At 46.3% G+C, this 17,931-nt stretch overlaps 1 long non-coding RNA gene across 2 annotated transcripts in view; it reads left to right on the forward strand.

Annotated features, from left to right (window-relative positions):
• Positions 1 to 14,446: 14,446 nt before the first annotated feature.
• The window catches only part of LOC115095107, a 66,299-nt gene continuing 62,814 nt past the window's right edge, over positions 14,447 to 17,931 (forward strand). For both annotated transcript variants that reach the window (XR_003857692.1, XR_003857693.1), the window contains exons 1-2: positions 14,447 to 14,843; positions 15,069 to 15,739. This is a non-coding gene — a long non-coding RNA (uncharacterized LOC115095107). The remainder of the gene's footprint in view (positions 14,844 to 15,068; positions 15,740 to 17,931) is intronic.

The following is a 17,931-nucleotide window of genomic DNA, read 5'->3' on the forward strand; positions in this document are numbered from 1 at the left end:
TTCACGTCCGATGCTGACGTCAACGCGGCAGCTGTCAGCCACCCTGGTCTTCTATCACGTCCGGGGTGTTTCTCATGTATCTAAATTGTTATTCTCAAAAGCACGGTCTGTGATTTTTCAAAACTGCATCGTCCCTTCGGGGTGTCATCACCTTCAATGATTCCTCACAGTGACTCCGATCAGTCATATGAACTTGATCTAATCTGATAAACACTGCGTAGAGTTAGGTCTCCTTTCCCGTCGTTACTATGTAAATAAACTCCTCCTCTTGGCCGCGTCATCGTTGCCATGTAAATAAACTCCTCCTCTTGGACGCGTCATCGAATAGACGCGCCCTTATCGGGATGTTGTATACAAATAGACTCAGCCTCTCTATCTTAGTATGTGTTTATGAAAAATAGTCTTGTCCCAGATCGTCTTTGCTGTGTGAAACAGCCGCTCCACATCTTATAGGTCTCGTTTGTAGTCCATTGGCAATTATTACCCCTTTGGTATTCATCACAGAGGGGGGGGTTCATATATCCAAAGCTGAAAGCGTTTCTCCACCACAGTTGGTATACTCAACTCACACATCCTCGTTCTTAAATAAGCGAATACCAATTCACTTTCTCATTTAATCCTGTAGGATCTACTGTGTTTAGACAATAAATCCAATATTGTTCACGCATATTTAACCGGGATTGGATGTCCCCACCACGTGGATCAGGGCGTACCTGTTCTAGAATTAGCCATCTTAGATCTGTAAACTCATGTTGATGCCTGATGCAGTGTGGTACCATCGGTGCAGTAAGTTTCTCTATACTTGTGGTACCATTTGATTGTTGATATGTTTGTTGAATCTCTGCCATGATGGTCATCAGGGTGATAGCCCGTTGCCACAGCAAGAAGATCTTGGCCTGAGCCATGTCTAGCAGCGCTCCTATGAAGACCAATTTAGGAGACGGGCTGAGATGGGACCTCGGGTAGTTGATGACGAACCCTAGTGACGCCATCACCGGATAATCGAGCAATGGACCATTCGGCTTCTGCCTGAGAGGTGCTCTTGATCAGCCAATCATCCAGATAGGAGAAAACATGCCCAGTCTGCAAAAGTGCACTGCCACCATGGCCAGGCTATATAATTCTGCACTTACCTCCGCAGCACAGGAGCCGCCGACTGCCGCGGCAGGGAGCTGCGGACTTCGGGACTTCAATGCGGCCGGAGCCACCGCCGTCGCCATCTTCAGCCTCGCAGCCCGGAGGCTGCAGTCCCTGGGCTTTCCTGGTGGCTGGAGCCACCCTCGGTGCTTCCTGCAGCAGCAGGAGCCACTGCTGACGTCGGGGCCTGCTCCTCGGCCCTGCTCGGCTTCTCTGCTACTCACAGCGGCAGCATGGCCGCTCTCCACGGTGCTGAACTTCCTGTTTCCGGCTTCCTAGGGCGCGGGCCGCACCTCCTTCATTGATTTAAAGGGCCAGCCTCCTGGTCCCACCTGGACTCCTCCCAGGGCGTCTCCTGATCTTCAGCCCTGTACAAGGGCCCAGCTTCCAGTCCTTAGTTGTCTTCTCAAGGAGTTAGTTCCTTTACAGGACTTCTCGCCTTTGCTCCTGCTGGTATTCCTGTTCTTTGTGGGATCCCTCATCATTCTTCATGTTCCCGGTCTCTTCTGGATTATTCCTTGTCTACCTGATGTCTCGTGGTCTTCCTGATGTTCCTTCCTGATGCCTCATCTCCGCATCTGCTTCCTGGACTTGGTTCCTCATTGCTACCTTCTCTGGCGTGTCATGTCGTGTCTCTTCACCTCGTGGCATGGGCCTGCCTTCTCGTTCACAGCACTAGTCTCCGGAGGGTCATCGTCACTTGAAGCCAAGTCTCATCTTGGTCCCATGTTTTATGCCTAAAGCCAAGTCTCGTCTTGGCCCCCTACCCTATGCTCGAAGCCAAGTCTCGTCTTGGTCCCTTACCCTGGAAATCATCTCGGCCCTCGGATGTTCTGGTGGCTGCTCCGTCCATGCCTAAGACTTTGATTGAACCTATGCCATTCCAGCATGGTCCATGACCAGCCATGGGCGGCTGTGTAGGGCGTGCCTTGGTACAGGCTTATACTGAATCTTCGCCATGTTCCAGCTTCAATTACCACGTATTTGTCTGGAGTCCACTTCGCTCTCAAGCGTGGTCCGTGACCAGCCCATTGGGTCCGCCCGTCTAGGTGGGCTGTGTAGGGCGCGCTGCATTGCAGCCTCAACCCAGTACTTGACTTTGTTCCTGAACCTTCATCCTGAGTCTTTGTGCTCAAGTTTGTCGCCTGAGTCTTCACATCCCAAGCTTCTCGCCTGAGTCTTCATGCCCCAAGTCTCCTGTCTTAGTCTTCATGTTCCAGAGCCTTCGTCTGACCTCATCTCCTGTCCGGCCTGCTGCCATTGCCGTTCCCAGTGGCAGGTCCAAAAGGGCTTGGAGTAGTCGGAGGACCACTCAGAGACGGTTGGTCCTCGAGGCCAAGCCCAGGCCCCTGCCAACCTGCATACCTCAGTGAGCAACCAAGGATGGTTGATCTCACTGAGGTATGCAGGTCGGCAGGGGCCTGGGCTTGGCCTCGACCCAGACATGGATCTGTCTCACCAGCCTCGGTGTTTCCCCGGAGCTCCTCTCTGGGTTCACTAAAGTCCAAGGGCACACATCTCCTATTCTCACGCAGCAGCTGCTCATGGCATCTCTTGCTACATCTAGCCAAAGCCTGCGTGCACATAACAGATTGCGAAGGCCTCTCAAGGCCTCCCTTCTCTAACACAGGCATTTTGTAAAGACCTGTAGGGCAGATGCTAGCCCAACGGCAGGACATGGTACTGGAAGTGCTGTTTTCCCACCACGAATCAGAGATATTTCCAGTGGCTGAGGAAGTTCTCACTGAGAGCATATGCATCCTTAGATCAAGAGAGCATAGCCAATCCCCTTTTAGCAGGAAAGGGATCAAGATGCCCAGGGAAACCATCTTGAACCTTTTTCTTTTTAGAAACTTGTTCAAGGTCCTTAGGTCGAGGATGGAAAGGAGTCCCCATGTTTTCTTTAGAATCAGGAAGTACCGGAATTAAAATACCCACCCTCTCTGCATGGAGGAACAGGCTTGACTGCTCTGGCCATTAAGAGGGAGGAGATCTCCATCAGGAGTATTTCCTGATGTGCTACCAGTCCCCACAATGGACTCAGAGAGCAATTTGGTAGGCTACTCAATAGGTTCAATTTGTACCCTCTGCAAATAATGGCGAGGACCCACTGGTCTGAGGTTATACTGGGTCACCGGTTCACATAGAAACACAGCCTGCCTCTGACCGGAAAGTCCTTTGCCATAGGGACAGTGGTCTTGGCTATGCTCCCTTCGTTCCAGTCAAAACCCCATCAAGGAGTTGACTAAGGTGCCGGCCGAGTCTTTGGGGCCTTTTGTTGCCTTGGATGGCTATGAAGGGCCTGCTGCTGTTGATGAGACAGAGATGGCAGAGGATAGTGTCTCTTCAGATGGAAGAAAGACTTCCTGGGGCCTGATCTCCTGGATGAGGAGGATGAGTCCTAGTACCAGCGGAGAGCTGTTGGAGTGTCACATGGTGGTCATGTTTTGGGCCACTGCACCCTTCACTTTACTTCTGAAGAGATTCTTTCCTGTACACAGCATATCAGCAAGTCAGAAACCGTTGATGCCGCCTCAATAACACTATAGGTTGAGCAGACCCCGTCTTTTCATAGACCCTTGTGCACCGGTGACCAAAGGGTGACCTGCTGCTATTGAGGCAGCTGCTCAGACACCTCTTGCACCTGCTTCAGGATGTCCCACATATAGTGGCTCATGAAGAGTTGGTAGGCCGCTGTGCGGGCAATGAGCATAGCTCCTTGAAACACTTTCCTCCCAAGAGCATCCATGGCCCTCTGATCCTTCTCTGGGGGGCCCAAGGAATGGGTCCGACCAAGGACAGCAGATTTGTCCATGAACAATTGGTGTGGCACCTCCACTTGTTGAATCCGGGAGTCTTCTGGATGAGATATATCGCCTTCATATTCACAGGAGCCAGAGAGGGGTATTTCCCCACATCCGCATAAGCAACTCCAGAAGGATTTTGTGCACTGGGACTGCCACGATCATCTTAGGAGGCCCCACAAACTGGAGAATAACCAGTAATTTGTGCCTGGTATCCTCCTCCTTTTTCAAAATATAGGGTGGCTTCCACCATCAATCTGACAAAGCCTGCAGAGAGGTCTTCTGGTGGAGACTTCCTTCTGCTGTTGGGGGGAGATGGGTTGGAGGGAAGACCATCCGATGCATCAGGATCTGAAACATCTAAGGAGCCATCCCACCAGGGGTCATAGGGACCCTCATCTTCATTGTCATAGGGGATGGGTCCCGAGGCACTCAGGCCCTGGCCAGTGATATGGGAACAGACTTGGTCCCTGAAGTTGCCCTTGTGCCGGGGGGTAGTTTTCTCCTCTGAGGAACCAGGACGATCACCAGACCAGTCAGTAGCAGCCTCAATGCCCCAAAAGGCATTGATACCACCCAGGGTACCAACACCAGTGAAGGTGTCAGTAGCACTCCAATGAGCATGTGCAGGGATTCAAGAAGCGGTTCAAGAAGGGATGGTGCCAGGCCCAGTGCCATTGGTGCCCTGGTGCCTTCTCCAGTGCTGCACTCACCTCTCTAGCTACTCCTCACAGATCGCCGATGTCAAGACTGATTGGGATGAAGGAGGCATGGTCAGATCCTCTTCAGGACTGAGAGGAGGATTAGTGGTAGACACTGGGATAAGTGGAGGATGCGGCAAACCCCTGGGAACTGTGGAGGACTGGCATTTTACCACAGGGTCGCTTCAGGAGCATCACAGCAGAGGCTGGTACATCCTCGTGCTTGGCACCATGCATCAATGGGGACTGATGTCGATGCTTCTTTGGCTTCCCTCAATGCTCAGATCGGTCCATCCCCAGTGCCTAATGTATTTGACTTGGAAAGGGTGGGCGATGGCCTATCTCTGGTGTCCCTGGAAGCACTCGACATAGACAGAGCTGATGGCCTCACCGATGTCAATAGCTCAATGGGGCTCCAAGGTCTCGATGTTGATGGATCAGTTTTCCCAGGCCCAGAGAACTGGTCCATATTGTCTAACTGGGCCCAGCATTCTTTTGGGGTCATCTTTGTGCACATGCCACAACCTTGGACATCATGCAATGCCCCCAGAAAAAAGATACATCTATCATGGGGATCCATGATAGACATAGTTCTCACACACCAAGGGCATCACTTGAACCCCATTGATGACATGTCATCGTGAAAGAAAAAGGGACCCAATGTCAAAATTAATGGTGGCAGCTGTCAGTGGCTGATGGGCACCAAGTGCACCGCTGCCCAAAAGATCAACAATGAAAGGAAACTTACCGAAATGTCAAAACTCCTGAGACGATAGAGGGCAGAACCTACGTCACCCGTGCAATCCCAAAGTATAAAAATTACAAAACTTAGAAGAAAATACTCCCATAAAGGAGAAAGGTTTGAGAGACTAACTTCACCGTGAGACACCGGGATCCATGGAAAAGAAGAGACTGAGGGACCCCACATGGCATGTAGAATATTGCATGCCAGAGCAAGCTCAGAGAGGTTCATTCAAAGTTCTAGAAACTTTGACATAAGTTTTCTATGCCAGGCCCCATCGTATGATGCCACCCATGTGAAGACTGCCATCCTGCGTGTCCTTTGAGAAAGTGCAGTGATCATGGACAGGGAACTGTGTCTCCTTTCTATATGTTTTGACTAGATGGTAAGCTCCAAAGAGCATGGATTGTCCTTATGTGTCTCTATATAGTGTCTGTTTTGTCCAACTCAGAGGGGCAGAGCTATTTTACTGAAATTTTCGGGGAAAGAGAGAGAGGGTAGGTTCACTCTTCGTGAAGGACTGGAACATTGTACTCTTATCAGATAGTCAGACGCAGCAAAACTGGAGAGAGGGTGCAGGCATGGATGAGAAAGAGAGGGACTGTCAGTCACCCCAGCGCGAAGCCCCAGACTACTCTGCAGACTGCAGCCTCAGCATCATTCGCTACTGCCCTTCCTGTCAGATGGGGAAGTGAGCCACGTGGGAACTGGAATTAAGCTGCATACCAAAAACTGAATGAATGATACAAACAAAAATCAAATGTAAAAAAAAACCCTTCTGCAAATCAGTCTTTTTAATGTAGACAATCTATGAAAATATTAGTGTACAAATGACATTGAATATCATGCCACACCTCTTCACTGCTAAGAAAACAGAAAGAGGGAGCAGGCCTTTAGTATATTTGTCGTAAAATTATGCTCACAACTGTGTGTATATACACACACACACAAATACTTATGCTATTGTTCATTTATGCTATTTTGACATCCTTAACCAGAGTGCCACAGCCCTAAAGAGCTTACAGCATTGATACTACTGATCTAACTCAAGCAGTGCAGGCTGTACTGATGCCGGGTTAGATTACTGTAATGCTACCTTAGTGGGAGTTCCCTCAGAAAACTAAAAACAAAAAAAGAAAAAAAACTGAAATGGCTGCAGAACACGGTGGCACGGATGATAACGAGTTTAGGAGCCAGGGACCGTGTTAGGTCAATTTTGAAACATTTTCACGGATTGCTTGTTGTGGCAAGGACCTTATTTCAAATTTGGGTCCTTATTTTTAAAGTTTTGTCAGGACAAGGGCCTGACTATTTGCAAAACAAATTAGTCCAGTAAGTTCTCTTACGTGGTTTAAGATCATCTCAGAAGGAATTATTGGTTATTCCAGGACTTTCTGCAAGACATTTAGTCAGTTTCAGAGTGGGCCTTTTCAGTAGCGGCTCCAAAGTTATGGAAATGCCTTTTCAGATGAAGCCCATTTACAAGAGGACTATGTGGTCTTTAGGAAGATTCTTAAGACATGGCTATTTAGAAAATGTTATCCCATTAAGCACCTGATTGTTATAATGTATGTCAGCAGAATGTATTTTATTGTTAAGATGTTGGAGATTTTTACATTTTATGTATCTGGAAATTAATGATTTTTATTGTATTTTACAAGTTTTTATTGATATTTACATTATGTGTTAAATGTTTCTAAATCATCTCAGGGTATTTGTTGTTTTTTTTAGTACAGACAATATATAAATTGAAATAAATAAATAAATATTTCAGGCAGCGAGACATGAATTAAGTTGCCCAGGGTCACAGCAAGTGTCAGTGAGAGAAGCAAAGCTTCTCCTGAGGTGTTCTAGATCCTAGTCCATTACTTTAACCATATGGCCATTTGCAAGAGAGAGAGAAAAAATATCTGTAGATATATATGCACACACACACAGAATAATGCATGCAGCATATCATGATGATACCTAATGTTCTAATGGAAATGATGCAAATGTTATGCATATTGTTTGATTTAAGAAATTGTAATGTATATATGTATATTTTACAAAATGTAATTTTATGTAATGATTTGTAAAACGTTTTGAGTGAGTTTATCTCTGGAAAGCGATTCATAAATGTTATTTAAATAAATAAATAAATAAATAAATAAATGTATATATATGTGTGTGTGTATAGCTAGAGATACACAGGGGCCTATTTACTGGCTGCGCTAATGTTTTAATGCATGTTAAATGCCAAATTCAGTGCTTAATGTCTGGCATGAAAAAAGATTTGCTGGAATGTAAGGGAAATGAGCTACGTCCATGCAAATACGTGCATGAGAGCTTATTAACATAGTAAATGACCAAAAGGAGCATCTAGTCTGCCCAGCAGCGATTTTATGCATATTTACCCACAAGAGATCACTTTCTCACATGCAGCCCAACCCCCAATCCTGTCGTGTCCGCTGTAGGTTTGCTGCTGCTGCTCCTTACAGGCTTCCCCATGCTAAGAAGGTTTAATGTGGATCACAATGAGCCTTTGAAAATGAACCACGCCCCGCAGAGAGCACCTGCGGGCTAAAGCATGTCTGGCTGCTCCTGGGAGGCCGCGATCCTTAAAGGGGCAGCTACCCTCGCGGTTTGATCCCAGTGTAACCCGGCTTGATGTCAAACCAGTGTAAGCCCTTATGTGCATCTGAGCAGTGCTGTGTACACCGAGTAATGCTATAGAACCGATAAGTAACAGACAGTGGTAGCACAGAATGTGTGGGGATCAACACCTCCCACTCCAATAAACTGAATTTGATGGTTTCAGTTCCCAGCAGTGAGCAAAGCCTCCGTTGCTCAGTTTGAAACTACAGCGGGCAAGGAATGAACTAATAAAACTGGACTGCTGGAGGAGCAGCAGTGGTGCTGGAGGGCAGGAGGGTAAGGATGCAGGGACACAGTTGCGTGGGAACTTGAGACTCTTTGCTATCAGATTCTAACCCAAGCTATTAGTGTTTTACTGCCAGAAAGAATATTACTATTTCCCACCAAACTGAAAAGAAATACAAATTTTCTTTTCCATTATGTACCATTTTTCTACATATCTGAAGTTTTACTAAACTTTTATATATCTTTGTTCCTGCATATTCATTTTATACTTTTTTTTTTAAGGAGAGAGGTCAAGGCTGTAAAGCCGAACTGCAGAGGGTGGCTGCTGAATGCAGATGAAGCCTTGCTAACTTCCGCTATATCTAACACTAGTTCTCAGCCCAGTCATGAATATGCATGAAGATAGATTTGCATGCAACCCCAACTGGCAGGATGTGTCATGAGGGCTGGGTTCAGAACCACTGATCTAATGTGAAATGTGCAAACTGGGTCAGAAGAGCAAACCGGTAAAATAATGCAAACATGAAGCAACATTTTTAAAACATTTCCAGAGACCCGTAAGATGGCATCAAAACAATTTCTACTTTTTCAGTTTCCTGACAGGTTGATCACTGAGAGCAAACAGGATTATTTTCTAAAGACTTATCCCTTACGATAAGCCCTTTGCGCGTGCAATAGCATGCAAAATAGATTCCGGGCGGCGTCTTCGCTGACGGCGATAAGATTAATAACGTCATCGTCACCGAATAGCACCACCTTCGGTGCGAAAGCCGGCAGCGAAGACACCGCGGTGGTGTCCAGTCCGCCCCCCACTTCACCCCCCGTTTTCGCTGGATTCATCATTCAGCGATGAATGATGAATCCAGGCCAAAGTTTGTTAAATAGTGAGCAACTCTTGTGCGAACCATACTTTGGAATGCTTGAAATCTTCCTGTGATATAAGTGGAGCAATGGAGTTAATTAAATATATATAACTTAAATCAAATATATATATACACACACACACACACACATACTTATGCTATTGATATATATCTATATCTATATCTATCTTAAATCTCCAGGGTTCCACAAACGCAGCCCTCAAGGGCCGCAGCCCAGTCGGGTTTTCAGGATTTTTGCAATGAATATGCATGAGACCTATTTGCATACAGCGGAGTCAGCGCATGCAATTAGATTTCAAGCCTAGTCATAGGGCCAATCCTGAAAGCCTGACTGGGTTGCAGACTTCAAGGACTGAGTCTGGGTACCCTTGCTAGTCAGTGAAAGCAATTTTTCAGTAGTGGAACAGTATTTCTGTCTCAATCACAGATGAATTGGATTGGAATAATGAAATGCTGCCCTCTGCTGGTAGTATGATATGCAGCACACAGAGTTGTAGAAGATTCTTCCGGATGCTTACAGTATTTTCTTTTTAGCCATATTTCAGTCTGCAGGAACCCAATAAGTCAAGCTGCTTGTTCATTGGTCTCTCGTGGAGGATTAAGGACTGAGCAGACAAAGATAAAAAAAACGACCTGCAGAAAATATGTTAGATATATTTTTAAACTTACAGAAGGATATATGTTTACTTAAGTACAGTTTTGTTGTAGCAAAAAATATATACTTTTTTTTTTTTTTAAATCCAACTAGGAATAATTTAAATGTATAGATGCATTTTGATAACAAGTTATAACCAACAAGCTCCAGTAATGGGTATTTTCCCTTTTTGAAATGTATTTTGTATGAATGTGAGACTCATAGTATAATTTGTAGATTTATTTGGGAACATTTCTAATTTCAAATGCTTTCCTAACATATAAATGGAACAATACTATCATGACCCCTATTGGTTCCAATTTGCTTCTTCTGTTTCTCAGAAATGGTGTAGCACTTACCATAGTTCAGTTAGGTACAATTATAGGAGAAATCACACAAGGTGGGTGGCACCTTATAGATTACTGAGGCATGAGCTTTTGAGGACAGAGTCCACTTCGTCACGGCTATCCCTCTGAAGATTTTCAATTACAGCAAAATGAATGAAAAATTAAAAACTGCCTTTGCTATCTTGTACGTGCTTAGGTGTTGCCACCTCACCCAAGTCAACCCAGAGAGGCTGATCCAGTCCCGTCCCCCGTCCGCCGGTGCATGCACAGAGATCGGAACTACATCTCCATGCATGCAATGGGGCAAAAAAAAAACCAAAAACCTGGACTGAATCAGCCTCTCTGGGTTGACCTGGATGAGGTGGAAGCCCGATATGTGCTCATTCTGTGGCTGTTGTAGTCCATCCATAAGTTGGTAAACAAATAACAGGCATACAAATATCTCCCTCAAAGTCAAATTGTTGTTTTGTTTTTCGGCCTGGGTAGTTTTGTATGCAACCACCCTTTGATTTCGTGGACCCCTCCCTCCCCCCCCCTTTTCTGCTCTCGCCCAACGTGGGCCCAAAACAGAAAACCTGACCAAGGAATAAACCCGTGGAAATGCAGAGCACTACAACAGAGCTAGCAGACCAGCCCACATAGGTTTTACATTTGCACTCCTACTCCATAAAATGCAGTTAAAATAAGTGTTGCATGTTTTAAAGAGTGAGATACTATAGGTTTCAGCTTGTATAGTTATGCAATCCCTGTGCTTCGATTCAGCACTGCAGCACTTTCTCATCTACATTCCTGAGTGGGACCTTCGGCAGGAGAATTTTTCATTTGAATCTTCCCTTACATGAGTACTGATGAATAAACATATCTGCAATTTTATTGTGGGTGGAAAAGAAATCAGAAGCTGGAAAAATAACCTTTTGGGCCTGATTTACCTGGCAGTAATTTTTCACAATGTTGGCATGGGAGATAGCCAGTGGACCCTTTATTTATGTAACCCCTGCCCATCACCTCTCACTGGGAGATCATGGGCTAGCATGGGACTCACAGCTCCCAGGAGTTCTTCATGCACAGGAAGAAAGAGAGAGTCAATTTTTCAAGGCCCTTGTTAATTTTCTCACCTGGATGTAAAGGATAGGGGGTGTGTGAGTTCTTAGTGCTGCGGAGTAGTTGATGCAGCCTTGAGTGCAAACCCCCGCGACCTGCTGCAACAGCTGGTGAACAGAAATCGATAACGGGCCGGACTGGAGCTTCACCTATTCCAGCCACCTGCCCCTTGGGTTGAGCCCTTGGGTTCTGGTTGCCGGCAGGACTTAGGCGGGGCTCCAGGACAGAGTGCAAGGCACGCCAGAGTCAGAGTAGGCCATAGGCTTAACAGAATCAGAGAAGGTTGGGGCAGGCAGCAGGCAATCGTGGTCATATCTAAGCAAGAGATCAAGATCTAGGTGGCAGGTTATCATGGTCAGGACCAAGTAAGAGGTCAAGATCTGGAGTGCCAAGCTGAGGGTGGATGTGGATACACAGAAGACACTGGACAAAACAAACACGGAAGACGAGGCTGGACTGGAAGGCGAGTCAAGACAAAGCTAGGAATGCTGTAGCAACATACTCTGCTAGGCAGGAGACCCGTTGCTGATGCAAGGTAGGGACGTCAGGAAGCCCTAATAGAGGGTCAAGGTATGTGATGTCAGTGGGCACCATGGCCATTTCCTGATGCGGGCCCTTTAAATAGAGTGACATCGGGCGTCTATGGAGGGAGCCAGGATGTGAGCGGCATGGCATCGAAGGCTGTGCTTGGTGGCGTTCATGCCGTGCTGGTGATGTCGGCGTGAGTCCTGCAGCTTTGCGGGGCCTTCCCACGAGCCACGAATCCTAACACTGGAGCCCTTCTGAAAACTGTCCAGTCAGGAATTTGAAAAACAAAACACTCTACACTATAGCTGTTCCAAATAAAAATCCTTTACTGGTCACTGATTTGCAGGAAAATAAAATCCAGAGCACATTATAGCTTAGCGCACTGTTCAGTACAGAGAAATAAAGTCCACAAAAAAAATAAACCCATTTTCTCACATCAGCAAATGCTGCACACCCTGCTGTATAGGTTTCCTGGGTCAGGAACCCTCCTCTCTGGGTTCTCCCTGGGTACCTGTCTCCTCTGGATCCAGCTCTCCCCTGAGACTCCACAGCCATCTGGAACACCTTCTGAGTAAATCAGGACCCCGGAGCCGAGGCTTCCTTTTAGGCAGCAGCTCAAACACAGACTTCCAAATCTGGCAGACTTCCCTGGACTCCAACTTGAAGCGCCTCTCTGTTCCCAACGCTGAAGCACTCTCTCTGGACGGATGAGGAGTAGGGACTTTCCTCTCAAACTCAAGGATTTACTCAGCTGAAGAGTAAACTGAACTGGATCTTCAGGAAACCTAAGAATCCTCCTTCGAATCCTCAGCAGAGCTTCTCCTGATCTTGGGCCCCAGCCACCCTCTTGGGACGGGGTACCCCTATAGCACCTATCTGCAGGAAGGGGAACGCTTCCCCTTGGAAGGAGAGACCCCCCAACACCGCTCTGAGAGAGGTTCTCCTGAAAAACCCTGTGCTCACGTGGGCAGAGGAGCTCTGTTAAACTGCCGACATCTCCCACTAAGGAGTGCCAACCATCTACCATTCCTCCTCCAGCTTCATTCCCTGCATGCAGGGTCAGTTAAGACCACTGATGCACTCTAGTAAGAGGTATATTTGGGACCCCCTTTGCATCTATTTATGTAAAAAAAAAAAATGTCTAAACCACATTCTTGGTTCTTATGGGCCACCATAAGGGCAGTTTTAGGATGGCCAATTTCTGCAGGTAAATTGCTTTTCACCCATATAAATAGCTTTGAAAATTGTCTTATTAGGTGGTTGACCAAAAGGCTGCAAGGGAGTGACTTAGTGTTTAGAGCAATAGGCTAAGAATTAGGAGAACCAAGGTTCAAATCCCACTTCTTGTCACGTTATCTCTTGTTGCATCAGGTACACAATTAGATTGCAGAAACTTCCTTTACTTGTGTTAGGAAGTGCTAGGAGCGCGGTTCCACTTTCCAGGGGTTTGTGTGTTCTTGGACCACAACTCGACCCCAGAGGAACTCCGAAGAGGTGCCGTGGCAGGCGAGGCATGCCTGAGCGTGGGCTGGACAGGAGCGAGGCTGGACCAGAGATAAGGATGGCTGAAGATACTGACCCTCCTCTGGACCTGCACGCTTTGGGAAGACCATCAACGCAATGGTGGTCTTATGAACAGTCCTCCGACTGTTCCAAGCCCTTTCGGACCTGCCGCTGGGTAACGGCAAGAAGCGGCAGGCCGGATGGAGACCAGGGCAATGAAGACCGGAACATGGAGATATGGATGAAGACTCAGGAACAAGGTACTTGGGCGCACAGACAAAGACTCAGGAACAAGGTTCATGGTATACAGAAGACTAAAGCAGGGTTCAAGGTATTCAGAAGACTCAAGCAAAGTACTGGGTTGAAACTGCGATGCAGCGTGCCCTACACAGCCCACCCACGGGACTGGTCGCGGATCACGCTGGACTCGAAGTAGCCTCTAGACGGGATGTGGAGTAATGAATGGAGCATGTCTCAGAAGCTGTAGAGACCTGTACTGGGGCGCGCCCTACAGAGCCACCAGTGGCTGGTCGTGGACCACGCTGGGACGGCACAGGTACTAGCAGAATCTTTGGCATGGACAGAGCAAGCATAAGGGACTCCGTAGACCAGGGACAAGGATACAAGCGGAAGTCTCCTGAAGGCCTGTGCTGCAGAAGTGAGGAAGACATTGCACCACGAGGCACCCTACACAGCCCGCCCGTGGGACTGATCACAGACCACGACGTGGCACACCAAGAAGGGTGACAACGAGGAACCTGGGATTCAGGACATCTGGACTGGAACACGGACTTCAGGAACAGAAGAAGTACATCACAGACATCAGGAATAGGAGACAAACATCTGGACTGGATCACGGAAATCAGGAACTGGAAGACAGACAACAAGACTGACCATGGGTATCAGGAACAGTAGGTGGACATCTGGACTGGAACATGGACAACTGGACAAGACAAGGAGCTCCAACAAAGAACAGGAAACACAGGACCTTGAAGAAGAGCTGGAATAGGAATGACTCCTGGAGCGAAGGACAGGAAGATCCCAGGAGCATCTAACTCCTTGCAAAGGCAAAGCTGGAATGAACGCTGGACCCTTTTGTAGGGCTGAAGAGAACAACTCCCAGGGAGGGGCCAGCAGGGGGGCCACACCTGGCTGGCCCTTGAAGAGCAGGAGAGAGAGGCACGTGCCCGCGCCTTAGCAAGCTGGAGGAGAAGAGAGCAGGGACGTTGGTGGCGTCCCTGCCACATGGAAAGCCCACTGAAGCAAGCAGGAGCGGCTCCAGCTGCAAAGAAAGAAGAGAGGACGTCAGGCTGGTGGCGTCCCCAGCCACAGAGGGCCTAGAGAAGCAAGGCAGGCTGTAGGAAGAGCAGGAAGCTGCAGGCACCGGCAGGGACGGCCTCCCTGCAGGGCAAGGACCCGGGCAGCAGCAGCAGGGTCCGAGGACCCCAGGGATGGTCCTAGCCGCGTCGGGAGGAACAGGAGCGGCAGCGGCTGTCCCGGCCGCGAGGGAGAGCCCCCCGGCGACCCGACCCCGCCGCGCAGGGCCGGAGGCACGCCCGCCGCGAAGGAACAGCGCCAGCAGCCCGACTGGCCGTGGGAGGTAAGGGAACTTGGACTTAGTAATAATGCTGAAAGCCACCTTAGTATATTATTTGGAAAGGCAGACTAAAAAGCGAGATTACTTTAATTTTTTTGTTTCTGCTGGACAATATATTTATTTAGAAGAGGGATTTTGAAGGATTTCCAAATGCAAATTGTTTTAGTACTACTTTGCTTTCATAGAGGGAGGTGCAAAAATCAAAAACCATGACTGTTTCTTTTTCAGTCAGATATGGAAGAGCATAGCGGTTGGAGCAGCAGCAGCAGCCCGTGCGAACGGGGGCAGCCAGGGTTCAAATCCTGCTACCTCACCTTGTGACCTTGGGGAAAATCACTTCCCCCTTCCATTGCCTCAGGTAGAAACGTTGGGCCCTATTTACTGAACACTTTTCCCATAGAGCCAATCTTTAGTAAATCAGGCCCTTATACTGTAAGGCCGCTGTACCTGCTTGTAAAAGCGGGTAATCAAATCTAAAAATCCGGATATGGAACTGGGTGTAACTACTGTGCTAAACTAGGTTTAGAGTGAAGCGTTTAGAGAAAATACCCCCTGTTGTAGCAAGAGCACTGCTGGGCATGCCATCATTAGCGATGTGTAAACAGTGGGCCGTCGCTAACCTCTGAGTCACAGGATTGCCCCGTCTGGTTCCAAGCAGGATCTCCTATCAGAGGGTCGTTGAAAGAAAACGGCGCCAGTGCAACACATTTGAATGAAAAAAAACACACCACATTTACAGAAGTTGCTGCCGATTTTTTTGTGAAGGAAGACCTCGATACTCTGGGCGACCCCTGAGGAAGGAAGATCCATTCCGAAACATTGCAGTCAGGGAGAAAGTATCTATGATTGTTGATACACACTCAGAAACTTCTCCCGGAGTCATTTGCACAAATACTCGGGTAAGTGCTGTGTGTTTTCATATAAGATTTGAAGTTAGCAGCGGACTTTGAGTTTTAATTGCAAAAGAAAATATGCTTAAAAAAAATACATACATGCCCGACCACAAGGCAATACAATTTATATTACATGACTGATGATTATAATTTGAGCATATACGAGGGGACTTTAAAACACAGTCAATATGTGCTAGTCCTGTGCTATATGAAGGTCATTATATTTTAAGTTGACATTATATATCAGCGGCTGAAAAAAAGTCTACGCTAGGATGTTTTGAAGGCATTTAATGTAATTTAATTTTTACTTTTCTTTTTAGCCATTCTTTGATTATGGTGTTTCTGGTTTTTTATGATTCATTTTATATTAATTTTTAGAGTTAACTTTTTGTGTAATAATTTTAAAGTTTTTATTATTTATGTTTATGAATTGGAATGTTTTAAGTTTTATTTTCTGTTTTATGTTTCAACTGTATTTTAACCATGTAAACCATTATGATTGACTGTTAGAATAACGGTATATAAAAGTTTCTAAAACAAAAATAAATAAATCGTTTGATAAATAAATTCCTGTGAGATCACAATGTACTGTAAATATACAGTGACAGAGCAGATGTTGGCACATAAGATACGGTTGCCAGTTGGCCAACATTTGGCTGACCTGGACAGTTTTCATTAGACGAGGCATGACCTTTAAGCCAGCAGTACATTGCCAGTAATTTAAAGCATGTAATAGACTCTGGAGTCAATATTCAAAAGATATATGTAGCTATATGAAGGTGCGCATATACCATTTTTGAAAATTCTTGCGCGTGGACTTGAAATTACCAGTTCGCCAGCACCTCCGCCGTTTTACCCATCCTAACTCCAGTTCACCTAGACCCTGCAGCACTTCCACCCTGAACCCCCCCACCAGTTCACCCAGGCCTCCCATCCAAAAACTGCAGGCAAACAAGTCCAATTTCACTTATGCTACTCAATTAGCAGGTGCAAAATTGTACCAGTAAGTTGGGTAATTTACAAGTATCTAATCTCTTATAAAATAGCAACTTCTGTGCAGTTTATATAACCCCGTCCCTGAACACCCCTAGACCGCTCCTTTTTTTGCACCAGTAAAATGGGCACATAAAACCCCAAAATACGTGCACACGTTTGATGTTTATAAAATAGCACGTGCACCAATACAGCCTATTTGTGCGCGTGTATGCTGTTTTTCCTTGGAAAATGTACTCATAAAAGCAATGGAATATACCCCTCTCCATACCATGAACCCCCTCCCCTTCCCTTTGAGTTACTTTTCCAATGGAAAAAAATATCTACTTTCTTGTATAGCCTGCCAGATATTTGAAAACTTCTGTTATATCCCCTTTATCCTTTCTTTATTTTTAGAGGGCAATTTTTAAAGCTGTGCATGCTGGTGCAAAGTTTGCACACTTTCAGCCTCATTTTCAAAGAGAGAAAGTGTGCAGGTACTTTTCCTTGGGAAACTGCTGCGGGTACAAAGTACCCATGGACGCTTGCCCCTGCTTTTTGTGCCCCATAAAATTTTGCATGGAAATAGCACACAGAGGGGCCTATTTACCAGAGGGGTTTTTCCATTGTGTGTCCATGGAAAATATGCTTCGTATATACGGCCCACAGATTTGAAAATTCGAGAGCGATTGAATGCTTTCTGTCATGATTTCAAGCAGGCGAATGGGTTGGAATAAGAGACGTGTGCACATTTCTTTCTGAAAGAGTAGCAGGACCGCTGAAGAAATGCAGTGCTGTGTTACTGTTCTCACTGGTTAAAACATGTCAAGCAGGTTAATTGCTGTGCCCTTGTTTCCGCTTACTGCGTTTTGTATCATGTGTACAGTGAGGGGTGAATTTTCCAAAGGCCGCACACAGAAAAATTAGCATACACGTGCGTAAATGGCTTGTATGGGCACACATGCATGTAAATAAAGGTTTGCGTGCAATTATACACATCTAGGGGCGTTTCAGAGCAGGATCAACATTTATTTATTTAAAGTATTTTATATACCGTTTTCACAATACAATGTAGACCAAAAAACGGTTTACAATAATTATAAAATAAAATGATAAAATAAAATATAATAAAATAAACCATAATATATCAAAGTCCTTTGCCCTATACTATCAAACAAGAAAAATAAAAGAAAATAATAAAACATAGTTAGAGAAAAATACAATCA

Source organism: Rhinatrema bivittatum, chromosome 7 (assembly GCF_901001135.1).
Source record: "Rhinatrema bivittatum chromosome 7, aRhiBiv1.1, whole genome shotgun sequence".
Taxonomy (NCBI): Eukaryota; Metazoa; Chordata; class Amphibia; order Gymnophiona; family Rhinatrematidae; genus Rhinatrema; species Rhinatrema bivittatum.